Source organism: Triticum dicoccoides, chromosome 3A, assembly GCF_002162155.2.
Source record: "Triticum dicoccoides isolate Atlit2015 ecotype Zavitan chromosome 3A, WEW_v2.0, whole genome shotgun sequence".
In the NCBI taxonomy this organism is placed as follows: domain Eukaryota; kingdom Viridiplantae; phylum Streptophyta; class Magnoliopsida; order Poales; family Poaceae; genus Triticum; species Triticum dicoccoides.
In genome coordinates, this window is record NC_041384.1 from 389283962 (window position 1) to 389290603 (window position 6642).

The window sequence follows — 6642 nt, forward strand, 5'->3', positions numbered from 1 at the left end:
CGGGCGGTGTTGGGGACGAGGGGCGGCGGGGGCTGGGGTTTTAATGGGGCCCGGGGGGGTGGTGGCTTGGGGCAGGGGGCGGCTCGGAGCCAGACTCCGAGCGGAGTCTGCCGCGGGCACGGCGGCGCTCGGCGGGGAAGGTGGCGCATAGCGGGCCGGCCGGGCCTTTGGCCCAGTTCAGTCCGGGAAACTTTTTCTTAAAAAAATCCGCCAAAAAAGAAAAATCCTATATAAATATAAATAAATTCTAAAATGCCAAAAACAATTTTCACTTACTAAATAAAATATTTAGAACAAAGTGAACATTTTTCTGGCCTAAAATGCAATTTTTGAAAATAATGCATATTTTTCTAATTTAAATAAAATAGTAATAAAATCAAAATAAATTATTTATTTGATTTTAATATTTTTCTCCAATATTTCTTTTTTAGTTTGGAGAAGTCCTTTTATCTCCTCTCATTTATTTTGATATTGAAAATATTTGGAGAGAAAAATAAATAAAACCAAAATGATCCTCTTTTCAAAATTTGAGAAAATTTCAAATATGAAAATATTGAAATCCCCAACTCTCTCCATGGGTCCTTGAGTTGCTTAGGATTTCTAGGATCAACCCAAAATGCAAATAAAATATGATATGCATATGATGACCTATGTATAACATTCCAAATTGAAAATTCAGGATGTTACAAACCTACCCCCTTAAGATGAATCTTGCCCTCGACATTCGGGTTGGCTAGAAAATAGGTGTGGGTGGTCTTTCCGTAGGTCTTCCTATCGCTCCCAGGTGGCTTCCTCCTTGGTATGGTGGCTCCACTAAACTTTTTAGAACTTGATAACCTTGTTGCGTGTAACACGTCTGGTAAACTCAAGAATCTTGACTGGTTTCTCCTCGTAAGTCAAATCACTATGCAACTGTATTGCCTCCAGGGGCATTGTATTTCTCAGAGGAATATCGGCCATCTCAAAATGGCACTTCTTCAACTGGGAAATGTGAAACACATCATGAACTCCTGACAGTCCTTCGGGTAACTCCAACTTGTAGGCCAGTTCCCCCATACGTTTCAAAACTCGGTATGGTCCTATAAATCTCAGGCCTAACTTTCCTTTAACTCCAAAACGTTTAACTCCTCGGTGGGGTGACACACAAAGATATGCTCTGTCTTCGATTTCGTAGACTACCTCCTTGCGTTTTGAGTCTGCATAACTCTTCTGCCTGGATTGAACTACCTTTAGTCTGTCGCGAATCAACTTAACCCTCTCTTCGGACTCTTTAATCAAATCTGGTCCAAACAACTGACGGTCTCCAACTTCACCCCACATCAATGGTGTCCTCCACCTTCTTCCATACAAAGCTTCGAAAGGTGCCATCTTCAAACTGGCTTGGTAGCTGTTGTTGTATGAGAACTCCACGTAGGGCAAATTATCATCCCAACTAGATCCATAATCTAGCACACAAGCTCTCAACATGTCCTCCAGAATCTAATTGACTCTCTCGGTTTGTCCATCTGTCTGCGGATGAAAAGTTGTACTAAACTCTAGTCTGGTTCCCAAAGTCTAGTGTAGCTGGTGCCAGAACTTTGAAGTAAACTGTGTCCCTCTATCTGATACGACGGACCTTGGAACTCCATGCAGACATACGATCCTGGTCATATATATCTTGGATAACTTTACACTTGTATAGGTGGTTTTCACTGGGATAAAGTGAGCTACTTTGGTCAAACGATCCACTACTACCCTGATTGAATCATATCCCGATCGGGTCCTGGGTAATCCGGTGATGAAATGCATGCCAAGCTTATCCCACTTCCATTCGGGTATCGGCATAGGCTGCAGTAATCCTGCTGTGTTCTGATGTTCTGCCTTCACTTGCTGACATACATCACATACGGCTACATACTCAGCAATATCCTTCTTCATTCCTGTCCACCAGAAATGCTCCTTCAACTCCAAATACATCTTGGTGTTTCCGGGGTGTATCGAGTATGGCGAGTCATGAGCTTCCTGAAGTATTAACTTCCTGATCTCAGCATTATTGGGTACATAAACACGGTCCTCAAACCATAAGGTGTCGTGCTCATCCTCACGAAAACCCTTGGCTTTTCCTTTGCTCATCTTCTTCTTTATCTCAGCAATTTCCTTATCATCCTTCTGAGCTTCTCGAATCTTTCCCAATAATGTTGACTGAATCTCCATTGCTCCGACAAAACCTCTAGGGGCTATCTCCAAACGAAGCTCCCTGAGATTTTCAACTAACTCCTGCGGAAATCCCCCGCTTACAAGGGTATTGGCATAACTCTTTTGGCTCAAAGCGTCTGCTACGAGATTGGCCTCATCTGGATGATAGTGCAACTTCATATCATAATCCTTTATAAGCTCCAACCATCTCCTTTGCCTGAGATTCAGCTCCTTCTATGTGAAAATGTACTTCAAACTCTTATGATCCGTGTACACATCACATCAATTTCCAAAAATAAAGTGTCTCCAAGTCTTGAGTGCATGCACTACGGCTGCTAACTCCAAATCATGCGTAGCATAATTCAACTCATGCGGTCGAGAGATGACGTGAGGCATATGAAACCACTCTTCCATCTTGCATAAGTACTCCTCCAAGTCCTAAGCGAGAAGCGTCGCAATACACTTGGAAATCCTTACATATATCCGGCAGAATCAGCACTGGGGCTGTAACCAAACGTTTCTTCAACTCCTGAAAACTTGCCTCAGATTCATCTGTTCGTTTGAACTTGGTGTCCTTCTTCAACAACTCCATCATAGGCTTCGCAATCTTACAAAAATTCTCAATGAATCTCCGGTAGTATCCCGCGAGTCCCAGAAAACTGCGGATCTCTCCTACTAAGGTGGGTGCTATCCAATCGGTGACTGACTGAACCTTGGTGGGGTCTACTGCTATTCCCTCTCCTGATATAACATGTCCAAGGAATCCAACTTCCTTCAACCAAAACTCACATTTGTTGAACTTGGCATATAGTTGATGTTCCCCGAGCTTCTCGAGAACTAAACGCAAATGCTCCTTGTGTTCCTCTTCATTCTTCGAGTATACCAAAATATCAACAATGAACACCACTACAAACTTATCCAAAAACTCCATGAACACCTTATTCATTATACTCATGAAATAGGCTAGGGCGTTAGTCAATCCAAATGACATAACCATATACTCATATAGCCCGTACCTTGTGGTGAAGGTTGTCTTAGGTATATCCTGTTCTCGGATCTTTAGTTGGTGGTATCCTGATCACAGATCGATCTTGGAGAATACTTTAGCTCCTTGCAGCTGGTCAAACAAATCATTGATCATCGGCAGTGGGTACTTGTTCTTGATCGTTACTTCATTCAATGCACGATAATCAACAACCATTCTCAAATATCCATCTTTCTTCTCAACCAAGAGAAGTGGGGCCCCCCATGGTGATGAACTTCGTCGAATGTATCCTTTCTCCAATAACTCCTTAATCTGCTTCTTAATCTCCTCCAGATGGTTTGCGGGCATCCGGTATGGTCTCTTCGATATTGGTCCGGTGCCTGGCAACAGCTCTATCAAAAACTCAATGTATTGATCTAGCGGCATGCCTGGTAATTCCTATGGAAATACATCCAGGTAATCCTTCACAACATGCACTTCCTCCTGAACAACTCCTGAGAGGGAATTTACTTGGGTCCTCCTAGGCGCATGCCTAGATACATAATTAATCCCTTTTCCTTTGAGGGTGGTGAGCAGAATTGACTTACTGGCGCAGTTGATGTTTCCTCCATACATCGATAGTCAATCCATGCCTAGTATCACATCCAATCCTTGTGACTCCAAAATTATTAGGTCTGAGGGGAAAACATGTCTACCTATGGTCAAGGGCATCTGAAAACATCCTTGGCTTGCCATATACTCTGCTCCTGGCAAGCATACTAACATAGGTGTCCTGAGAACTTTAGTGGGCAACTTATACTTATCCACAAATTCCCTTGATATGTATGAATACGATGCACCAGTATCAAAAAGAATGATTGCAGTAAATGACTTAACCAAAAACTTACCTATAACTGCATCTGGCTGCTCTTCAACCTCCTCCACATTCACATGGTTCACTTGTCCCCTGTTGTAAGGGTTGGGCTTCTTCCCAGAGCTTCCATTGCCATTTCCATTCGCTTCAGAACACTCATTGGCATAGTGTCCAGTCTTCCCGCACTTGAAACAAGTAATGTGACTTTGGTCCTTCTTGGCGGGTGTGGCTAGGTTAGAGCGGTTCTGCTTGCTACCTGCTCCATTCCCATTTCCATTCTTGGAGCCATTGTGGTTATGCGAACTTCCTCCATTGTGCGTGTGGCCTCCATGGTTATGGGTAAAACATGGCTTCTGCTGAGCTCCTGAATTGTACTTCCCTTGTCCATACTTCCTTTTGTGGCTCTCAATCTGGTGTTGCTTCCCTTCAATCATAAGAGCCTTGTCTACCAACTCCTGGTAGTTGTTAAATGTTGCCACCATTAACTGCATACTCATCTCATCATTCAGCCCTTCCATAAACTTCTCCAGCTTCGCGGCATCTATGGCCACATCATCTGGGGCATAGCGGGCCGAACTCATCCACATACTGCCCCATAGTACGATTTCCCTAGCGTAAGTTGCGAAACTCATGCTTCTTCATGCTCATAGCTCCAACTGAGACATGTCCAGTGTGGAATGCTTGCTGAAACTGCTCCCAAGTGACATTGGCTATGGGGAAAGTGGATGTGTAATTCTCCCACCATGAGGCGGCGGGTCCATCCAATTAATGTGCGGCAAAATGCACCTTCTCTACATCTATGCAACCTACGGTGGTCAACTCCCTTCCAATCATACGGAGCCAGTCATCAGCAACTATTGGCTTGGTGCTACTGGAAAACAACGGCGGTTGCAACCTCAGAAAATGAGCTAAGTTGTCAACTGGAGGGGTGGTGGTGGGTTGTTGTTGTTGCCATGGTTCTAGACTAGTAGCTGCATCAAGGCATTCTGCTGTTGGATCAACTAAGTGAGCTCCGGTGCAAAGACAAATACGGGGTCATGTCTCGGAGGCATCTGATGAGTTTAGAGGGGAAAGATTAAAATAGAGTGAGGTCTAGTGAGAAAGCCACTACCCATATGCACATGAGACAAACACATTCATAGCACATCAATCAATTCAAACAAGGGCATACAATTAATCTAACTACTATTACAGTGCTCGGACTACTATATATACATGGGGGAATACTACTGATAATACGGTGGTCGACTAGAAATTTTGATCGGTGGAAGACTCCATGATGTCCGCTCCAGCTTCGTCTTCGTAATCATCATCACACTGTCCGGGTCGGAGTCGGTGTCATCGATGATGATGTAGTCCTTAGGATGGTCTTTGTCGGTGTCAAAACCGGCGGATCTCGGGTAGGGGGTCCCGAACTGTGCGTCTAGGCCGGATGGTAACAGGAGGCAAGGGACACGAAGTTTTACCCAGGTTCGGGCCCTCTTGATGGAGGTAAAACCCTACGTCCTGCTTGATTGATATTGATGATATGGGTGTTACAAGAGTAGATCTACCACGAGATCAGAGAGGCTAAACCCTAAAAGCTAGCCTACGGTATGATTGTATGTTGTGATTGTTGTCCTACGGACTAAAACCCTCCGGTTTATATAGACACCAGAGAGGGTTAGGGTTACGCAAGGTCGGTTACAAAGGAGGAGATATCCATATACGTATTGCCTAGCTTGCCTTCCACGCCAAGTAGAGTCCCATCCGGACACGAGACGAAGTCTTCAATCTTGTATCTTCATAGTCTAACAGTCCGGCCAATGGAGATAGTCCAGCTGTCCGTAGACCCCCAAATCCAGGACTCCCTCAGTAGCCCCCGAACCAGGCTTCAATGACGATGAGTCTGGCGCGCAGTTGTCTTCGGCATTGCAAGGCGGGTTCCTTCTCCAAATTCTGTGTATCTCTCGAAATAATGTCCGGTTCCTCGTGATGGTTTGTATTTCTTGGCTTCCACGCCCAATAATGGCCACTTTCCACGTGTCGAGCGAATGTGAAGAGCCAGGGTGTTTTCACATTTACCCCCTAGCTATGCAAATGAGCCACCTATTTAAAAAGACGAGGATTCAGATCCAAATCACATCATCCTCCCTTGCCGAGTCTTCATCAGAGCGTACCCGACAGAGATCCATTCCACCATGGCCGGTCGACGCAGCTCCTCCTCTTGCACCCCTAGCTCCAAGCCTGGAGATTGGGAGAGATGTTCCATCCCGCATAGCAAATTGGTGATGCTTCAGTCCAAGGGATTTCTTCCCCCAGCGTACCTGGTCCCAGTTCGAGCCGGGCTTGCCACCTATAATGGCGGAGAGCAAGCGGAGAGCCATGCCAATCCCTCCAAGGGAGAGCGGGTGTGCCTTGTCCCTTATCTGGTAAGGGGGCTCGGATTCCTAGTCCATCTGTTTCTCCGAGGGCTTCTGGAGTTCTATGACCTCCAGCTGCACAACCTCACGCCTGCTTCTCTGCTACATATCGCGGGATTTGTAGCCCTTTGCGAGTTATTTTTGGGCTGTGAGGCTCATTTCGCTCTGTGGAAGAAGCTGTTTCGTCTGGTGCCCCGTTCTAAGAAGGGATCAATATATCAAGTGGG